The following is a 9,833-nucleotide window of genomic DNA, read 5'->3' on the forward strand; positions in this document are numbered from 1 at the left end:
ACGTACCCAGCCCACCCAAATGGACAACTGAGCACAGCCTGGACAGCCGGACAGAGGGACAGCTGCTGACTAGCCTCGACTGTTCCTCGACTACCGTCTCGATGTTTGTGCGATCACGATCACGCGCTTCGCTGCCGCTTCGCCCTAATGCCGTGCAAATGTTTATTCAAGACTCTGCCCGGCTGCCCGGACAATGAATGCTGCGATCCTAAGTAGCCAAAAAGGATTTGGCCCTGTCGCCGCGTTAATGTGCACGCAAACAAGCGTGATGTGGCAATTGTCTGGGGAGCGGCGCAGCTCAGAGCTCTCTCTCTCTCTCTCTCTCTCTCTCTATCAGCTAAGCAGCCCATAAGTCGAGGTGTAGATCCATTAGCTACCAAACAACAACAACAACAACAGCAGCAAAAGCGGCAACAAGTGTTCCTGTGTGGCCGGTCCGAGCTGCCGTTTGCCAGAAGTCGTGTGGGTGTGCCACGAACTCGAAAACTCTCTTCTACTTATTTGTACAGCAATTGCACCTCCGGGAATTGATAAGTCAGTTCTGGATATCTTGCACTTGAGTGAGATGTTTGTAAGCATTTGTTTTCCAATTCATATTGCCCTGCGACAGCGTATTACAAAATTGCCACGAAATGCGTACGGCATTTAAGCAATATATATCTGAATCAATATGGTATATATTATTATTATTATGTTTTATATGTTTTATTTTAAATTAAACTTTGTGGAAGTTTTATTTTATTTATTCGATTGATTTTAGCTGCTTTGCTTTTAATTTTAATGGCTAATAATCAAGGCTGCAAGCGGGTTCGAACCCGGAGTATCCACAGAACCTTTAACTTAACCCGAACAAACTTTATCTGATATAGTTAAGGTATATATTATTATTTTTACTTTTATTTTAATTTCACACTCATCTTATTTGCAATTTCTTTTGATTCGGTAAATTGTTTTAAATAGTTATAAAATAATAATCAAGCCTGTAAGCTGGTTCGAACCCGGAGTATGAAGTATTTAGTATGAAACGGAACCTTGACCATATCAATTGTTCAAAATAAAGCCTGGGCATTAGGTGTAATTTTGACAAAAATGGAGTTTTTAGCAAAATCACAAACTTTATAAAAGGAGTCCAAAGTATACATAATTTTGACCCCAATCATTGTCAATTTACAATTTATTATTTACTAAGAACCAAACCTTAAACTAAACTTGAAGAAAAACATGAAAAACATTCGAAATAAAAAGCTTTTGCAAACACAGACCCAAAGTACAAATAACTTTGGTCCCAATCATTGCGTTTATCTAACCATATTTGGAAGCTGCCAATTTTGGTTAGATAACAATTTTAGCCGCCATTTTGCAAAAGAAAATATGTACGGCTTACAATATGTTCAGTGCAACGGGCAATTGTTTATAAACAATTAAATAACTTATTTGAAGATTGGAAAATATGTAACAAATCAAAATGCTAACGAAAATCTGTTTTTTAAGGTTGTCAAAGCTCAGTTATACTAACTGAACCTAAAGGCAGGTCGCTGGTTCGAATCGTTCAACAAATAAGCGGCAATTTTGGTTGGCTTGCAGCTCGAAATATAATAATAAATAATAATTAATAATAATGATAATAATAAACGATATTCCTTGAGCTAAGCTTTTCGTTTTCTATTCTAATACGAAAATCGAAGAACCATTAAACGTCTGAAGTAACTTATTTCTTCATATTAAAAAGCTTTATAAATTATATAAAAAATAAATAAATGAAAATTTAAACTGAATGAAAATGTAAACATATGCCTTATTATAAAGATTTCAATTTCCACGTTTACTATGCCGAATAATATCTAAAGATCGGCGCCTTAAGCGCCCATTCCAACTGCTAAATTAGGTCTACTTTATTTAAGACCCGCCTTATAAGGCTGATTAATCATAAAAATATCACATAATGGCAGAATTAAAAAAAAAAACCCATAACCATTCACAGTCTTTCGGTCGAATAATTTTTGTATGTTTGTGAACCAGTTTGTTTGGCCTGTGCTTACATAAGAGCCCCAAAAGCGAGATTTAGTTTTGTGCCATTCCAGCAAACGTTTTCTCTCAAGGCCGTTTCTCAATTGGCGAATTTCCATTTCCGCAGCGCCAGCTCCCCATATTTGGTCACGTTTCTTTTGGCGCTACTCGCAAAATAGCCCAACAAATTACGAGGCGAATGCGTCTGTGTTCCCAGAACTGCCCCTCCAATACTGACGTCAAACATTCGCGTAGTCGTAGTCCGGCTGCTAATTTCTTTCTTTCTTTTTTTTTGGACGTCCATTGATTAACCGCATATTGCGTGTGTGTGACTGTAAATTGGGCAAACATTTGCTGAATGAATGTGAGACTGTGAGTGACTGGTACGTTAGCGGGAACTACTGCTGCTCGCTGCAGACTTCTGGCCCAGCCGCTGGGGCGGAGGCGTGCCCCGCCAGCTCACAGATACACATAATATCCGACTGGGAGATACCCTGAACTCGAGCTGCCAAACACGCATACTCACACATAAAAAGTCACAGCTGCTTTTCAGCCCCAACCTATGTGAAATGCAGTCTCGAATAACTTCGGTCTTTATTGTCCGATCCTTAAAAAACTTACAGGTCATAAATATGGCATCCAAATGTATGGAAGTACCAATGCCCAAGTCTATATCTTCAAAAAGCATATAGTTTTTAATGAAAGGGTAGAAAATTGCCTACATGAGAAATTCGACAACTGCAGCTCTTAAGATCTAGAAGATAGGCTCAAAAAACAGAGAATTGATATCGATTTTGTGCAAACAAGGTAAGTAATCGATAGCAGGCACAGGAGTTATCGATAGCAAGTTTCTAGCTAGGCCAACGGACAAACAGACAGACAGACTCCGCTGAGCTCGGAGAAGCCTCCCTCTGCCCCCTCTCTTCCATCGACGGACAGACGGACATAGCTAGATCGACTCGGGTATTGATGCTGAATAAGAATATATACTATATATACTATTATGCATATACTTTACTTAACATATATACTATTATATATGGGTTCGTATATGCTTCCCTCAGCGTGTCACATCCCTTGTCACAAAATCAATATGCCCCTTATACAAATTTTCGTTAGTTTGAGGGTATACAAAAAACGAAGCGAAACGCAACGCTGGCAAAGGCGAAGGCGAAGGCGAAGGCGGAGGCGTAGTCCACGGCATGTGGTTAGAGATCTTTATGAATTTTCAGTCACATGAGCATGAGGCGAACTCATTAGGCGTACGTAGGAACGTGGAGCGGAAACGTGCGTCAGGCTGACGTCGCGACGACGCGTGGCCTCAGCTGACGTTGACATGCGGCATGGCCTGTGCGAGCGGAGTGGAGCAGGGTCTACGCCGTAAACTTGTTGGCACATCGCTCAAAATACTTTACACTAATTGCACTTACGCACGAAATGGCGTTTAACCTTCGCACAGGATTAACGCATCCCCAATCCCAGCCCGCAGCGGGGGCTTAACAGTAGTTAAGCGATCGTTTAAGGGCCCAGCTTTTGTTTTTTTTTTTCTTATATTATTATTATTTTTGTTTTTCGTTTTTGTTTTTTGCCCGCCAATTGGCAATTTTTCAATACGAACAGCGCTTAAAATGCGATCAGCACGGCCAGATAATGTCGGCCCCATAATGTCCACGATATGGCACCGGCTGCCTGGCTGCCTGGTAGCCTCTGTGGCCGGCAGCTCTCGTCTCGATCAGCCGCGATCTCTCCATTCCAGGCCACTCGATGGGCACCTGTGTGTGCGTACGCGCCTCTGTCCGTCTCTCTCTCTCTCTCTCTGTTTCTGTGTCTCAGTCTGTCTCCGGCTGGCCCAGATGAATTGCCAGATAAAAGGAGCGGGCAACGCGTCAAGGTTGCCTGGCATTGGCCGGGCCAACAAGTCGTTGCCTTTGGACACAACACGCGACAATGAATTTCGCATATGTCACAGCCGGACGGACTCGGGAGGCTGCGACGTTGGGGGCGTCCCACATGTAAACAGACAGACCCATCAGCGCAGCAGCTGAAAAGCCTCGTAAATGCTGCAGTGCTTTTTTTTTTGTTTTTGTCTTTTATTTTATTTTATTTTTTGTGGGTCTGACACCGCTGCACAATCACTTTTATTTGGGGATTGTCACGCTACAGTTGAGCCGACAGGGCATATGAGACTGAAGCAACACACTACTCTTGCTGAGATATTAATTAAAGAGACTACGACATCCGATCAATGGGTAGACATTATCTGTCAACTTGCAACATGCAACTGACATATAGAATAATAGAGAGACGTTAAAGGGCGACACCTGAGAGTAGAGGTGCAGCTGGAAATTAGGAGTATAATAACAATTAAGATCGAGATGAAACGCTTCTTCTATCTAGCCTTTCGGGAAGAGAGACCCGGTAGCACTAATTTTCCCTGCTCCCAGACGCTTGAGGAGTAAGTCCCAGCGTCAACCTCCCTCAACTAATCCTAACTCGCATCGTGGATGGAAATATATGTGTCAAACTTTCATAGCCCGGTTCAATACAGTGCCAATTTACTTTTTGCTATAAATTTCATATATCAAAATTTTGGTTTTAAGCGATTGTCGTCCTTTAAATTAGTATAAAGTAATAAATCTATGCTTAAGCTGTTCAATTTTATATTTATAATATATTCAAATAATTAGGTTGGAAACAATTTGGACTGATAAAGTATTCCATTGCTTGGAAAATGCGCTTCCCAAATTTAAAACATCAAAAATTTGTCCAAACTGAAGCGATTTTATGTTGATTTACATAACGAATTTTCAAATAAGATTTTCTACAATTTCTCACACTTTTATCTTTTAATTATAGATAGTTTTTTTTTAGTTAGGAACTTTGAACCTAAATATGATATTTAAAATCGTTTGCAAGTCGTCAGCCGCAGCTCATTGAGGGAATCTGTGTGGCCGACTCTCGCGGAGGGGGTGAGATCAATTTTGTGGCTATCCTTGGCACCGAGATGAATGCTCGCATGGATGCCCAGAAAGCGCGCTGTTTCCCTTGCAGCGGCGATCACAATAAATGCCAAGCATCGATGGCTTTTACCGGGCATTGCGCACAGATACGCCAAGTATTGGATAATTTTTTTGGCATGTCTGTGCAATTACCTTTATGTTTATGCGATTTCGCGCAACAACAAAAAGGCAACAAAAAAACAACGTCTGTATATAGTATATGCTTTATGGCTGAGCCATTGTCCAGGCAACAGGTGGTCACTCACTTAGGCCTAAAGCAGCTCAGGCACAGCTTTTATAACTATATGCCCGAAAGAGAAATAAAAACCATACTTGTGGCTAAGACTGCAGCCAAGTGGCAAACTGGCGGCATTTGCCAAATTGGACGCTGATTGCAGACGATTTGGTTTTGTAGTTCGCCTAATGAGGCCTAATTTGGGGCACGGTCAGCGGAAATGACACCAAGCCGAAGGCCCAGGAACAATTGCCAACGGCCACGACAGCATTGTTGGGCCCGTGGGGCACGTGCGGCTACGCATGGAAGCCTCTGCAAATCGCTAAGTGTCCGCCAGGAGCGACTGCAGCAGCAGCTGTTGCCGGATTGGGTAGGGGTGGAAAGGGGGTGGGGGACGGAACGGGACGGACAGCCACCCACAGCTAACAGACACCGGCGGGGGGCGGCGGCTAACAATAACATTTACATTTGGCCAGAAGAAAATGCCTGCGTGTATTATTTTTGGTCCAACTTGAGTTTCCCAGATTGCGAAAAACAAATCAAAGGCAAGTTCACGCGTCATCGCCAGCAGCTCGCCTGCACACACACACACACGCACACAAACACACACCCACACACACATACACACCAACACACACACCACACCTACGCCCACGTTGAACCGAAGAGAGGCGCCTTGGCGCAAAAATTTTCAGGCTGCGGCCACGGCTGCTTTTTTTCTTTCTTTAGTTTTCCTTTCTTATTTTTTTTTTAAATTTTGTTGACGGCCTTTCGTCGCATTGACGTCATTAACGTGCTGCAAAAGAATTTGTTTTTCGTGAAAAATATTTTTGCGCTCGCGTCTTTTATAATACTTGCGCTTATTATAGAGCAATTTGGGCATTATAATTAGCTAAAGATGTTTGCGATCCCAAGAAACTAGCGCACACCTGAAGGATATACATATGATGTATATATATAGTTTTTATGCCGGCTATAACTAGTCTGTCGGCTTTTAGCTGTTTCTAATGGGTATCGTTTAATATGTGCCTATAAATATTTTATGTATATTCAATTATTCATAGTATTTCTAAAGTTATTTATAAGTAAATATTAAACTATTAATATATATTTTTAATATTTTTTTATAATTTATGTAAAGACATCTTTAAATATACCCATCAATATTTGATTATATTTATTGAATATTTAAATATTTTTTGCAATTTGTATATGTTTTATATATTGTTTAATATATTAAATATATTAATATTAATTAAAACATTTTTAAGATCTCTATTTAATCTATAAAAAAAAAAAAAAATAATAATTTAATTTAATAACACAAGTAAAAAATAATGAATAATATATTCAAGTCAATATTTTCTATTCTATGCTTAACAAATATTTCCAAATTTTAAAGAAACGCTCTGAATCAAAAAAATCTTCCATTGATTGCTTAAAAGTATTGCCTTTATATTTGTAAAGATTTTCGGGGCAAAATTTAAATTTCAGTTAGGTTTGTATTCTTTATTTTCAGTGCATAAAGTGACACATGTCTTAAGGATTTTAATATATATTAAACAATTGAATGAACAACAAATTGAAGAAAATACCTGGAAAGGGTCTCCCAGTACCGGTGTACAACTAATTCGCTAAGATATTTTCGTGCTTATCGCTATATACATCATATATGTGAGGATACAAGCATGTGGGCAGCGCGAGATCATATTTGAAATACGAATTTGTGTGTTCGTTTGTCTGCTGACGCCTTTTTGGCATTGTCTGGGCCCAGAGATGCGAACTTTTGGGCCAGCAATTGTTTTATTTACTGGATTATTTGCGCCTCTGTTTAATTGCCAATTTTAGCTGGCCTGCTCCGATCGTCATCACCTGGTGCTGGAGATCTCGCTCCCTCCCTCTGGTTGCTGCTTAGAATCCGTTTGGGGCAAACGCGCGTCATCGGCGCACGTCAGTCAGAGAAATGATTTCAGCTTGCTGGGGGTGGGACTGGGAATGGGGACTGGGGACTGGGGGCGGGACTGGGCTGTGTGCTGTTGCCTCACACGGTGTGGGGGCGACTGCTGCCAAACTATTTTTAGCCATGAGACGAGCCGCTGAAGTATTTTGGTCATCAGAACGACGGACAGTTTTATTTTTCCAACAAATTATTTATACGCAAAATCGCATGGAATTATTTATAAATGGCTGCGAGACGACCTTGTTGTTGTTGTTGTTGTTGCTGCTGCTGCCACTTGGAGCACGCGTCCTTCACCCTCAATTATTGTGCGGCCATAAATGCCAACAAAATATGCGCATACCAAATAAACGAAGCAACCAACCAAATCATTTTGACTGTGGGGGTTGGCAATAAATTGACTGCAAGCGATTGTCACAGCGGGTGGCAAAATACACACACGAAATTAATTCATTTCCTTTAATTACAAAACATCAATTGAATACGGTAAAGGCAAAGTTGAAATTATTTGTAGCCTGAATAGCATTAGGAACTCGAAAATTTTGTAAATATTTCAAATGCTTTTTTTTCGTCATTTTTTTCCACATTTAGCGCAAACGCCCTCGCAATATCACTCGACAGCCTTTGAGAGAGCACTGTTCATAATAATATAGCAGGATTTCTCATGTAAATAAAATTGATTGAACAACAAGTTTGTTTTTTTCATCTTTTAAATATATCTCAAAGTTTTTTTTTGTAAATATTTGTCGAAATTTGTTTGGCACAGTTCAGGTGAAAAACAAATAAATAACAAGGTAGACGGCACGCCGAAGCTTAAATACACTTGTCGGCAAATGGCTGAAAATTGCTTGCAAGGCAAAAATTTACTACAAATCGATAGGCGTCATATAATGTAGTCGACCTATAGTATAGTAGAACGATTTTATATAGTTTTGTGGCCATCCATGGTAGGAGCCTTATGATATAGTAGACTCAAAGGATGGTAGATCTTTGCTATAGATCCGTGGGTATGTTAGGTAAAGATTGAGTTTAGGAGGCCGGCCATCTTTAAGACTTAAGATTTAAGATATAGTAGCTTAGCATAGAATAGTATAGTAGACTTTTGCTATAGTTTTGTGGACCACTTGGGCAAGTGAAGCTCGAAAGGACTGAGTTTAAGTGGCTCCCCTCTCATGGTACGTCACCAACGACGCCTACCAACCGGATCTCTTCATAACAGAGATCAGAGTTCAGAGCAACTTCTTCAGCAGCCGCTATGCCAGCAAGCTTTCGGACGTGTTCGCCAAGGTCCTGGCTATGCCCAACACAGAGAGACGCCTCCAAAAGCTGCACACCTGCGACCTAACAACGAGGCGAATCATTTAAGTCCCTTCAATATTAGGCTATGTCCTCAATCCCTTTCATGGTAAATATCCCATAATTGTAAACAACCTCTCTATGTAAATACCATACAAGCTACAAAACATTGTTGGTATACCCTTCTTTCGTAGCCGAAGGCCCTGCCCGCCATTGCTGGTATCCACTTATTTAGTTTTTAACTCTATGATTAGATAATATAAATACATAAACTAATTATACACTTCTTTAACTGTCCATCGCTTGGGGGAGATCAGATGGTACTGATTAAATTGAAAATAAAAGTCTGAGTTCGTTTAAGATATTCTGACAAATCAAAAAACTCTTCCAATCAAAACTAATTTTTCGACCTATTCTACTTTTTCGCTTATTTATCTCTATATAAAATAAAGTAAGTCACATTGCGGGAATACTAAATACCGCGTTTGATAAAGATTTTATGAAAAACAAAAAATGTCATTCATGCAAGAAATTTGATTTTGACCGCTTTATAAAGATATAATAGTCCATACTCCCATCTTGATAAGGATTTTCCTCATGTGTCGGACGCAAGACAAGGGCATAAAAACTTATTTTTTTGTTCACTTTAGGTAAATAGAAACTGATCCAATGGCCCTGAGAAACAGAAACTGGTGCAGCGCGATTTTTATGGCCACTCTAGATTAGGGACCTAGATCTCTCGGAGGCAGGCAGCCAGCCTGGCATTTTTATGATCCTGGCGAGCCGCCGTCACAGCTATTGCATAACATTGCGTTCGGTCTTGGGTTTTCGTTTATTGGGTTTTCGAGGTAAGGCGTACCAAGTAGCTCGACGTTGACCTTACGCAAAATTATATCATAAGCGAGAGCAGAGCGAGAACAATGGCCAGGCAGGAATTCAGGTCGGCAGGATCAGCCGTGTCCTGGTCGCGGAGCGTGTGCGTGTGTAGGTTAAACGTCTCTCCTAGGCACATTCATTATGATTATGCCACGATCGCAGCACTAAAGCATTCAACACCTCACGACAGTTTCCTGTCGCATTTGCAAAAAGTTCCACGCAGGTGAACAAATTCACACCCTTGCTCTCTAACGGTAGCAACATCCGGACAGCTCCACACACTTTAATTGCCAGGACACGAACAAAAAAAAAAAAGAAGGAACAGATAGAAAGCGGGTTCATTAGTTCAAATGCAAGACAGGTAGCTCGACTAGTAGCTCCGGTGCCAGCCCTTGACAATTATTTCCGGCGTTTGTTATTTTATTTTTTTGCTTTTCAAACGAAATGCCTGCTTATCAAGATT

The sequence above is a fragment of the Drosophila montana genome, unplaced genomic scaffold (assembly GCF_035044405.1).
Source record: "Drosophila montana isolate Dmon_TW-CO22-7 unplaced genomic scaffold, ASM3504440v1 contig_3029_1, whole genome shotgun sequence".
Taxonomy (NCBI): Eukaryota; Metazoa; Arthropoda; class Insecta; order Diptera; family Drosophilidae; genus Drosophila; species Drosophila montana.